The sequence below is a fragment of the Ananas comosus genome, linkage group 16 (genome assembly GCF_001540865.1).
Source record: "Ananas comosus cultivar F153 linkage group 16, ASM154086v1, whole genome shotgun sequence".
Lineage (NCBI taxonomy): Eukaryota > Viridiplantae > Streptophyta > Magnoliopsida > Poales > Bromeliaceae > Ananas > Ananas comosus.
This window is the reverse complement of record NC_033636.1, coordinates 3,436,859-3,449,266: the sequence shown is the minus strand read 5'-3', so window position 1 is coordinate 3,449,266 and position 12,408 is coordinate 3,436,859. Positions and strand designations below refer to the sequence as shown.

Genomic DNA, 12,408 nt, shown 5'->3' with positions numbered 1-12,408 from the left:
TATTGTTCACTGGGTCTGTATTTGCATTCTATGCATTGATGATACTGCATTTATTGAAAACTTTTTTTTTCCTTTGCAGGCAAGGTCATTGATTTGTAAGGGCGACATAGCAAGCGTCATAGATCCATCCCTCAATGGTGCATTCAAAATAGAGTCTGTTTGGAGGGTTGCCAAATGTGCAGTTCTTAGTGTTGAGCTTCGGGGAGCTTTGAGACCAAGTATGCAAGAAGTTGAAGTTGCCATTCAAGATGCAATACAGATCGAGAAGGGAAGCAGGAACTTGCGTGATTCATGTTCAACCTTTTCTACCTTCCGTCCTTCGCTTGACCAATTTTCGTCTGACGCTCTTGAACTTGTGAGTAATTTTACCTCAAAATTAGTCTGCAATTTAACATCCTACTTACATCGCTTGAATTTACATCAATAGTGCCTCCGAGGCGAGCTCTTCGGAGAAGCCCATGCTCAGAAGCTGCTCCATCGCCATTGCTCTGCCTCTTCTTCTGCGGCGGTGGTGGGGTTGCCGGTAGCGCGGGAAATAATCACATGGCGGGAAGGAAGGAAGAAAGCTTTTAACACTCAAACAGTGGAGACTAGATGCTTGAGGAAAAATTGTAGAATGCAATGGGTATAGATCATCCAAGAAGCTGAGATAATTGGAAATTCTTGTGGATACATGAACATTGAGGATGAAGATGATGGGTTTGAGTTAATACGAAATGATACAGAAGGGATTACTATAGATGCTGATGAGTTGAATATTGATTTGCTTAATATCAATGATAGTTTAGATGAATAAGCTAATATTAATTAATTTCAGGTTTGCAAGCTTGTCTCTGTCTTCTTAGAATTGCATTTATTAAAGCTAATATCAATCAGGCATATGTTGTCTGAATAGGAGAAGTCTGTGTGCTAACTAGAGGCTCGGTATAACACTTGTGTGCTTGATTAGGTCCAGGCAACGGTAGTAGTCGTGGACTTGGAATGAATCGAAGACTCGAGCAACTTTGAAGTATAGGTGGGTGATTCGATTCAGCATTGGTACAGAATCACTTGGTTGACATTTTCTTATTCTACCTGATACTCTACCCATGCTTACATATTTAGTATCGTTCTTTACTAGCCTTATTACCTGTTGTTGTGATTACATCGCCCTTAAACTGCCTCACTTCTTGTGATCGTTATCATGCATCCTGGTAGACATGTTCATATTGACTATGATTCTCGACTGGTAGTATCACTGGTACCTGATTATAGACCTCGTATTATTGGTTATGACACATGACAAGTAGGCAAATAACTTGTTTTATATATATGTATATATACATATATGTATATATGTAGAGTTGGGTTGTTTTATGTTCAGTCATGGATTCACGTTGTTAATTTGGATATATGTACCGATTTATTTTGGTTACTTAAGTTTCCTTTCATTGTGCCTGGATCATGATAATCGGTTTTATGTAATGGTTTTGTTTTAGAATAGTTATCTCTTTTCTTGTGATCTCGGATTTAAAAAAAATGCTTTTATGTAAAGGAACCAGAGAATGGAGATGATTTGTATTTTGATTGTGGTGACTGGAGTGATATGTTCGATGTATTCGGAGATTGGAGGGCTTGTCATGTCTGTGGGGTTCGGAGGAAATATTATCAATTATGCTGCTGGTTATTGTAGTGTGAGTCATGTGGTTGATGGTTGTAACAGTAGGATGTGTATATCCTATTTTGATAAATTATTGTATGCTTTGTATCCCAATGGCGTGCATGCATAGCGAAGACTGTTTCCATGTAGACAAGAAGTTTTGTGCAAATGATGTATCTATAGACAAGAAGTTTTGCCTGGACCTAATCAAGCAATTTTTCAAATCCTTCCAGTTAATAGGTGCTCTGCTACTATTGCCGGTATGTATCTATAGATTTCATTTGTTCAATTCTGCTACTATTGCCGGTATGTATCTATAGATTTCATTTCTAATTTAAAGCATATTACTTTAACTGGTTGTAGGTTCACAAAGAGGGGAGGGCCTCAACTAGCTCCTAGACAACCTTGCCAAGAAGTTTAACAGTCATTGCAAGGTTTGCATTTTATTTGTTTCTTTAACACATAGAATGAGATGAGTAGATATAAGGTTTAAGGTATGATTTGTTGCTGCAATTCTAATGGGACTAAACCGTGCTTCTACAAGTAAAATCGATTTCATATTATTTGTTCACGGTAGCTTAACATCAAGCAGTTGTCTTGAATATCTATCTTGGAATATGTCTAGGTTTTCTCAGCTTGATTACAGTAATATTTAGTTAGTTGGCATTTAGTGATATTGTGGTCCTGCTACAATCATTTTTCTGTTTCTGGGATGGTAGTTTTAGAATTATGGTTCATCTATTTTGCAGGCATTCAAAGAATAGAAAAAAATTGTGTATCTAGAAAATATGCCTGTCAGGTACTTTATTATGCATGCAGGCTTGTAGATTGTTTAATTTATATAATTTGCTTTTCTTTCTTTTGTTTGTTGCAGAAAATGAATTGCATTTGAAATAGGAGCCGAAGCATTTTTTTTTTATCATTTTTTAAGTATTTTCTATTTTCAAAGTTGAGAGAGTCAGGAATGAACTGTATATCGAATATTATACTCTATTGCCTTTAAATTGATTTTGCTATTATTTTATTTTTAAGCTGTTGTAGATCAGATGTTAATTAGCCTTTTAAATTATTGCTAAAAGAATAATTTTGTTTACTTTAATATTTTGTTTGTTATTTTGTATATGTTCTGTTTATAAAATATAAGCTGTATATTTTTATATTTAGTTTATTATCTTTTTATTATTGGTGGCCATTTATTGCACAATTGGTGGCGACAAAATGTTGCCTCTTTATTTTCAACTAAGGTGGCGACTGTGATGGTTGCCACGTAAGGTAAATATTTGGTGGCAAAAATGTATTGCCACCTTATCTCCATGAAAGGTGGCGACTAGTAAGGGCCACTAAAAAAGTCATATTTGATGGCGACAAATATCACCACGCTATCTTTAATAAGGCGACGATTAATAGTTACCACTGAAAGTCATATTTGGTGGCGACAAAATATCGCCATGCTATCTTTAATAAAGTGGTGATAAATAATGGTCACTAAAAGTCATATTTGGTGGCGATAAAATGCCGTCATGCTATTTTAAAAAAGGTGGCGATTTTTCATACTTCGCCACAATTTCATTTAGTGGCAACACTTTCGGTGGCAGCTTGTGGCGACTTTAAAAGTCGCCACATTTTGAAAAGGTGGCAACTTTTTATTTATATGGTGGCAACATTACTCGCCACCAATATATAATATTCTTGTAGTGTTTTAGGGTTCTTGTGGTTTAGAAACCTAGGATGATCCATGGCTTCTCATGGTGATTGGTTCTTGACCATGTTAAGGGAAACCCTAGGGTTGAAATTAGAATTTTTGTAGATATGGGATTTAGGGTGAAATTGATTCTTTAATTTCTTAATTGAAGGATAAATCGACACGTTGGGAGGCTCAAAGCGAGGTTCCTACAAGCCTACGGCATACCGTTGGAGAAAAACACCAAATTGTGTTTGTTACCCTTGGGTCGAGTCAAAACGATGTTGATAAATTGCGGGATTCGGTTTCTTGCCTCCTAGCGTCAACCTAAGGTGGGTGGTGCTATTCGAAATTGTTGAGTTTCTTCGTATGTCTATGTTACTATTATTGGCCATGTATATATATATGTAAACTCATGCATTGTAGAGTAGTATGTGTCATGCACTCATTCCTTATATGCTCTTATGGTAAATGTAGAAAATATGAGATGGAACATAGATGTATATGCATAAGGATTGGGTCTTGAGCAGTGGAATCTCTATAGTGCCATGAACCAAATGTGAACTTAGACAACATAGTGACATAAAATGGTGACATTTGGACTAGTGATGTTGATAGCACACATGATATTAGTTGTTAGGGATGGATAGATCCCCGAGTATTGTTGCCCCTAGTTCGTAGGGTATCCTCAAGTTTAGAGAATTGGATTGTACTCACATAGTGTCTGTCGGCTTGGTGGTGGTCGCTCTACCCAAGCAGTGGGCTCTGGAGTTGTCATATGTTGAGTTAACGTTATCTACCCAGCAGACAATCCCGGATGAGCGTAGCTGGGTGTCTCGTCATCTATGGGATTAGTTGTGAGTTGGGTTTAACCTTTGGGTTAATCGGTATGATTGGGTTATAAGTATATAAATGACATACATCAAAAGCATAATGGTTACTTATTCATTATATTATATTGTTGAGGCATAGTAATATGTTAGCATTTCTTACTCTCGTCTTCTTTCTACTTATGCCTACTTAGACCTAGTGGAAAAATCGGGTGGGGTCGGCGGTCGAACCCATTGGGAACTTCTTTTAGTTCTCACCCCTTGTTTTGCAGATCTCAGTCCTAGCGGTGTGGCCGAGGATTGTGGCAAGGGAATAGCGCCCTAAGTAGTGACATCCCGTGCATTAGTATACCTTATATATATTATGTGAGGGATATGTTACATTTTGAAGAGAACTTGTAGTGAGGAAACCATGTATGAACAAATGGTTGTATTTTGGTGAGTTGTAAATGAAAAAGCAAATGAATGGGTGTAATAGTTTAGTTAAATTTCTCTCTTGCTCTTGTTTATTATCCTCGCACAAAATCATGTATGTTGTATGTTTTACTTGGGCAAAACTAGATGTACATAATGTTGTTGAGGCTTGGGCGGTACAGGGGAGACTCTGTCCGTTCGACAGTCTGGGTGCGTGCCCGAGCTGACCAAATTGGCGGTTGCGAGGCATGACAGAACCGGAGTGGTATCAGAGCATGTAAAAGAGAGAAGTTTAGCAAGGACCTAAGAGACCTTAGGACGGTGACCATAAGGATATAGGTGCGTGAGTGACGATGATCAATGACTAGTGGCGGAAGTTAAGATAATTGGGTCTAGTGTTAGTATGTCTCTAATAATGTTTGGGGACGGATCAGGTGTTGTTCATCCTCAATTCAAGGAGGTTATGTTGGCGACCGACAATATAACGTCCAAGGGTGGGAATGAATACGCTTGCGTGCTTTCGCCTAATTTGGTTATGGGTGGTTTGGTTTGTTGATTGTAAGTAATACGTGGGTTAAAGTAATTAACCTAATTGTTGCGTTTCAGGAGACAATGGTGCCCCCGGAGACAATGGTGCCGCCGAAGCCCCCCGAGACGAGATCCAATTTGGCTCCGCCTTCTGAGGTGCCCGAGCATTCTGGGTTTGATATGGTCGAGGATTTGCGTGCGCAGGTGGCTGCACTAATGGGCGTGGTGCAGCAGCAGCAGGAGCAGATTGGACGGCTCCAAGAGTTGGTAGCAACATCTGAAAGTCGGGAGCCGCCCGCACCCACGGAACGCGCTCCTAATGCTGCCGAGGGTGTGCGTATTGCTGCAGTACCTGTCACGCACCACGCCCCGCAACCGCCAATTTGGTCAGGTCGGGCGCGCGGGCGAACCGCCGAACGGATAGAGTTTTTCCTGTCTGCCCAAGGCTCAACAAACATCATGTACATCTAGTTTGCCCAGGTAAAACATGATCAACATACATAATTGCGCGAGTGTAATATAAACAAGAGCAAGAGAGAAATGCTAACTATTACATTCCATGTTTGAACATTTGTATTCAACCACCAAAATACACACATTTGGTTTACATGTTTTACTTCATGATACATATACGTCTCTTCAAAAGTAACCTCACTCAATATACATCATATCTCTCAATAGGTACATGATACTCTAATGCACAGGAGGCTACTATTTAGGGCGCTATGCCCTTACCGCGATCCTCGACAGCTCCGCTCGTGCTAGGCCCTGCAACAAAGTGGGATGAGAACTAACAAAAGTTCCTAGTGGGTTCGGCTGCCGATTCCGCCAATTTTTTCACTAGGTCTAAGCAGGCATAAGTAGAGATATAAACATAGTAATGAAATATGCTAACATACTACTATGCCTCAACAACATGATATGAATGAAGTATCACTATGTTCATGATATATGCCATTCATATGCTTGTCACCCAATCATCTTGGCTAACCATAAGGTTAAGCCCCAACTCACAACCAAATCCCATAGGTGAGGAGACTCTCCGCTGTGCACACTCGAGACCGCCTGTTGGGTAGGTACGTTAACTCATCGTGTGACAACACCGGAGCTCACTGCTTGGGTGGAGCGACCACCGCTAAGCTTAAACAGACTAAGTGAGTATGATCCAATCCACTCAACTCGAGGATACCCTACCAACTAGGGATAACAATACACTCGGGAATCCACATATCCTAATATTCATGTTTTAAGTGTCGTCACTACACTAGTTCCAAATGCCACACTTTTATGTCATTACATTGTTCAAGTTCACCACTTGTTTTTGGCACTATAGGTTTCCACGTCAAGACCCAATCCTCATGCATCCGCTAAATCATGTATCCAACTCACGATTTCTATTCTACCATGGAAGCATGCAAGGAATTGAATTACATTTAACCACATATCCTATAATGCATGATAATCAACATATGAACATATATGCTCAACAATAACAACTTAGACATAAAAGGAAATCCGATTGTTTCGGATAGCACCCCCCATCTCTTGGTGATGCCGAGATGCGAGAATTCAAGCCTCGCAATTAATGAGCGTCGTTTTGGCTCGACCCAACGCAAACAAACCGAAAACTGTACTTTTCCTCAATGACTCGCCGCACGCCTGTAGGAACTCCAATTTGAGTTGTCCACCGTGTCGGTTTTACCTTCAATTAGGTTTGTAATGGATCAATTTAGTTCAAAACCCATCATGAGCAAAAACCCTTATATGAAACCCTAAAATCCATTATTGCAAGAATACACATAACATCTCATGATTCATGCAATAATCTAGTTTATGATTACCTAGGGTTCCAACATAGCTCATTACTAAGGGATTATACCAAACCCTAACACAACAACCTCAAAAACCCATGAGGCTCACCTCAACTCAAGCTTTTTCCCAAGCCAAAGGTGAAGACGATGATGGCTTGATCTCCAAGCAACTCCTTCAAGCAAACTCCAACTCTTGGAGCAAACCCTAGGAGAGAGAGAGAGAAAGAGAGAAGCTTAGAGAGAGAAGTTCTTCTCTTAGGTTGGGAAAGTGTGGGGGAAATGAAGAAATGAGTTAAAACCCATTTATATACACTTCAATTGCACAAATGCACCTACCCCTCACATTTGCTCATGTGCATGTTTTCCCGTGTACGGGGTCCGGACCCTACATGCAGGGTCCGGATAGGGTCCGGACACCAAGAGCATTCCCAATACAAAAATTTTCAAAATTTTCCAATCTTGCTCTCCAAGGTTCCTTTTGGTCCCTTATACCCTTATAAGTCATTCCGATCACTCGGAACACTCAACGAACCTCTCTAAAGCGTCCAATACCACACTTTGGTCAATTTGACGGAAATTCGGTTTAGCGCACCGAAGACTTGGTACTCTACATTCTCCCCCTCAAATAAAATGTTTCGACCTCGAAACTTAGTTCATTTCAAACTAAACTCTTACCTCAACTCAAGTTTTTAAAGAGATGAGGATGATGCTCCTTCATGACATCCTCAAGTTTCCAAGTGGCTTCACGATAATCATGATTACTCCACTGGACCTTGACGTACAGAATCTCACGGTTACGCAACTTCCTCACCTCGCGAGCGAGAATGAATACTGAAAATTCCTCATATGTGATATCCTCTTGAAGTTCGGGCGGTTCAAATAAGAGGACATGCTCCGGGTCATGAACATACTTGCGGAGATTGGATACATGGAACATATTGTAAACTCCCGCAAGTTTAGGCGGCAAGGAAAGCCAGTAAGCCACCGTACCAACTCGTTCCAACACTTCATACGGTCCAATGTGTCACACCCCAGAATCGATCCTATTTGGTCGGTTTGGGTACGTCGAACAGACGTCCAATGGACAGCACCTCCCTTGTCCGCCCAAGGCTCAACACAAGTACAAATCGAGTAAATATTTTGCACATGCGGAAACATACATACATGGCTTGCACGAGAGCAAGCAGTAGCCAAAGTGAAAGTACTAAACTGAGCAATAAACAAGTACAATGATTAACTTTTAACCAAATACATGCATTCAACTTATACATTCACATTCTTTTCTTTAACATCATTTTTTCTCTTATACATCTCATGATATCTCAAAACATATCTCTTTGCATTTAACATAAGCTCTTTTACATCATTCATATTCTTTCATTTACACATCTATAATCATCAAGTACAAAAGATGATATACAAAAGGGTATGCAACTAAATAAAATAAAACCCACTCGGGTGGTCCTTGTCTATGACGCGATACCTTTATCGCGATCGTCGGCCGGCTCACTTGGTCCCGGCTCTGTGGAAATAGTGGGGTGAGAACTACAACAAAGTTTTCAGTGGGTTCGGCCGCCGACTTCGCCGATTTTTCCACTAGGTCTAAATCAGGCATAATAGAAAAACAGGTAGATAGTAACCAAACTAAACAAATGCAGCTAATATGCCTAAATATGATATAATCAATAATTATGCTCAAATAGAATGCTCCTGATGAATGCAAATTATTTTCCAATTTCCAGTCCTTTTGGCTAACCCGTAGGTTTCGCCTCAACCAACAACTTACCAATTCCGATTCCTACTATTGAGCCCTCAGCTTCCTCCCGACGGGACCAATAGACTCACCAACCAAATTCCTAATATCGGGCCCTAAGCTTCTTCCCGACGGGACCGTCCTCTGGGCAACACTAACCCAGTGATGACAACTCCAGAGCTCATCACTCGAGGGGGAGCTACCACCCTCCGAGCTAAGACTTATAGGCGAGTATGATCAATCCTTAACTTTAAGGATACCAAGTTTAATCCAATCCTTCACTATAAGGATGCAATGCTCATATGACCCTTAACTTTAAGGTTGTTATGTCATAATGTCAACTATCTCACTTTACTTGCATTCTTTAACTCTCTTTAGTGTCATATACACTACATATTCTTTAACTCAGTTACATGTATTCTTGACTCACTAATGCCACACATTAGTTGTTCATATCTAGCATTTAATAGTCTCTACTAATGCCACACAATCCATATATCATAATGTCATTTTGTTCTTTACCTCATCTAGGTCATTGTCACCATTCATGCATACATAGGGTTTACATGTTCTCAATAGCTCACAACATCTCAAATGCATCTTATACTCAAGCATGCAAATAACACATCTCAACCAACCCTACAATGCATGAAGATACTATACATACATATGCTCAAGAAATGACACTTTAGATATAAAAAGAAATTCATTGATTTCGGAAAGAACCACCCACCTCGTATGGTTGAAGAGGTGCTATGGTTTAAATCTTATGATTTTTGGGCTCCTATTCTCTCGCCTGCGGCAAAACGAAGCCAAATTAGGCTTTTTTCCTAATATCATTGCGTAGACTCGTCGGATTGGCGAACCGAGTCCACCAACGAGTTAGAAATATCCCCAATTTGGTTTCTACAAGGTCAATTTGCCTTTGAACCAACCTAGGACAAAAGGACCAATTTCGGTGCCCTAACAATGTCATATAGCAACATATGCTAGATTGACCTAGAAGCTAAGCAAAAACAAGCTTAGAATCTTCTAAGAATCACCCTAGAACCATTTCTAGGTCATTCAACCCATTCCCAGGGCATCTAAAGCAAACCCTAGAAATCTACCATGAAGCTCATGGATAAACATGGAGTTTCATGAGCTCCATGATCTCTATAAGGTTTTCTTTCATGTAAGAAGCTCAAAACTAAAAGGTTTAGGGCACAAAACTACCTCTAGCCTCAATCTCACAAGAAACCTCACCTTAGCCTATGAACTCAACAAGCTCCTCATTGTAGGTGAACTCTAGATCCTTCAAAAGTCCAAATCTCCTCCTAATTCTCCTCTTGATCTCCTCCTAGCACCTTGGGAGAGAGTTTCTAGAGAGAGAGAGGGAGAGAAATGAGGTTGGGGTGTGTTCTCAGCTAGGAACAAGAGAAAGAAGGGGCTGGGGTATTTTATAGGTTGCAACAATAGCAATAAAACCCTCCCATTCTTTCTATTTGCAGCAGACCAAAACTTGCTGCGAGGGGCACTACGTACCGGTACGCGGGATTTTGTCACCGGTTTAACGGTTGCGCAGCAGCCAAACTCGAGAGCTGCCTCCTCGGGTAACAGAGCTAGAACTGGTACGCATCAGGGGTGTCACCGGTTTAACAGCCTTTTTCACTCAAACCCGAGAGCTGCTGTTCTCGGTTGCCTGCCTGGAACCGGTACCACTTCAATGCATTACCGGTTAACAATGCTCCAGACTTCGATTTTGCATTGTTTCGACTCCAATTCGCGCCGAGCAATGCTAAAACCTTTCTAACTCTCTTGGAACTTAATTTTAACCCTTCCAACATTATTGGAATGTTAAATGGACTTTGTCCAACTATTTCTCTCGCACACTTTGGTCAATTTGACTAAAGTTCGATATAGTCTACCGAAGTTTTGGTATATTACACAATGTATCGGGGACTAAGCTTTCTCCGAACCCCAAACCGCTTTACACCCCGCATGGGTGACACCTTCAAGAAGACGCGGTCTCCCACCGCGAATTCTATATCACACAGGCGCACATTCGCATAACTCTTCTGCCTAGATTGCGCCGTCAACAACCTTTGGCGAGGGAGGCGAACTTTCTCTTCCGCCTCCGGCAATACATCGGGACCTAAAACCGCTCGTTCGCCAACTTCACTTCAATGTATAGGAGATCAGCATTTTCTCCTATAGAAAGCTTCAAATGGTGCCATCTCTATACTCGTTTGGTAGCTATTGTTGTAGGCAAACTCGGCCATTGGTAAATGCTCATGCCATCCACCTTTATAATCAATCACACACGCTCGAAGCATATCCTCCAAGATTTGGATTGTCCTCTCCGACTGGCCATCACTTTGAGGATGAAATGCAGTGTTAAAATCGAGCCGTGTGCCGAGCGCTTGTTGCAAGCTCTTCCAAAAGTGAGACATATACTGGGGATCCCGATCCGATACAATCAACTTTGGAACCTCATGAAATCTCACAATCTCGTCTAAATAGACTTGCGCCAATTTGTCACCAGACCAAGTGGTGTGGATAGGTATAAAATGTGTTGACTTCGACAAGCGATCCACCACCACCCAAATAGCGTCATGGCAACCCGACGAAAGGGATAAACCCACCACGAAATCCATCGCTATGTCCTCCTATTTCCAGATGGGAATTGTCACGCCCCGAGCTGCAGCGAAAGCCCGCCGGGGGCGTGCCCAGACCCGCCGTGCACACCAAACCACAATGTACACAAGGCGTCTACAACAATCATAGAGAGCAAAAGTATAATCCAACCTAAACATGGTAATCAGAGCGAAAACATAATAACAACTAGCTACAAAAATTCTGTAACTAAAATCTCGTGATTATAATAACCCAATCAAGAGTACAATATAAATCGCATAATCTCAAATAGAGTACAATAGAATCCACTGAACTAAGTCAAATACATAATCTGTGGGCTCATCTATCACCCATCGCATTGTTGCCTCCCTTGCCACGATCCCTAGCCTTTTCCGCTCCGGAAGGCTCTGAAAAACATCAACAAAATAGAGGGCGTGAGAATTATTAATTAATAGTTCCCAGTGGGCAAGTTGCCGACCTCAGCAAAATACACCACTAGGCTAAATGAGGCATAGACAAGATATATGAAGTATGAAAAATAAATGTAACAGATATTAGAATAATCTCAACTATATCATGCCTCTATATGAAATGTCATTTAGCATGTAAACTTATTCTACACTATCACATGCCCATACACTTATATATGAATTCATATATGTTTTATCTATCTTTAAGCTACATATTACTGATTGAATAAATCTTTCATTAATTTCCACTAGCTAATGTCATCATGTAGCTACCGTACCATACTATCCAACAAGAGTGTAAGTTTGCTACAACTAAGATTGTTAATGCAAACAATAATTCATATGAATGTCCCACTACTATGAATATATCAACTAGTGTCACAAAAGTCATGACCTACTAGTGTGTCCATTTATGTCAATTTCAATTAACCTTGAATATCATAGTTCAATCCATCTGGACCTACAGTGTAGTCCGGCCTACGCCGTGCCTAATGGCCCCGTAGTAGTCAACATTCCCACTCTAGGAATGAGCCTCCTCCACGGTATTTCATTTTGGCGCCAAATTCCGCACGGGTGAGCTTGTGTCGCGTTGGCTATCTCCGGAGTACCGGCTTGTGGGGAGCGACCCTCACAAGCATGTGCGAATGAGCACAATGGCAAGCAAGC

General features: G+C 40.8%; 1 long non-coding RNA gene across 2 annotated transcripts; it reads left to right on the top strand.

Annotated features, from left to right (window-relative positions):
• Positions 435-2,055, top strand: LOC109722475. Of its 2 annotated transcripts, XR_002219482.1 has the most exons (4): positions 435-817; positions 950-1,015; positions 1,775-1,899; positions 2,003-2,055. It is a non-coding gene; the product is annotated as an uncharacterized LOC109722475 (long non-coding RNA). The 2 variants fall into 2 exon arrangements; XR_002219481.1 differs by lacking the exon at positions 2,003-2,055 and having other exon boundaries at positions 1,775-1,991.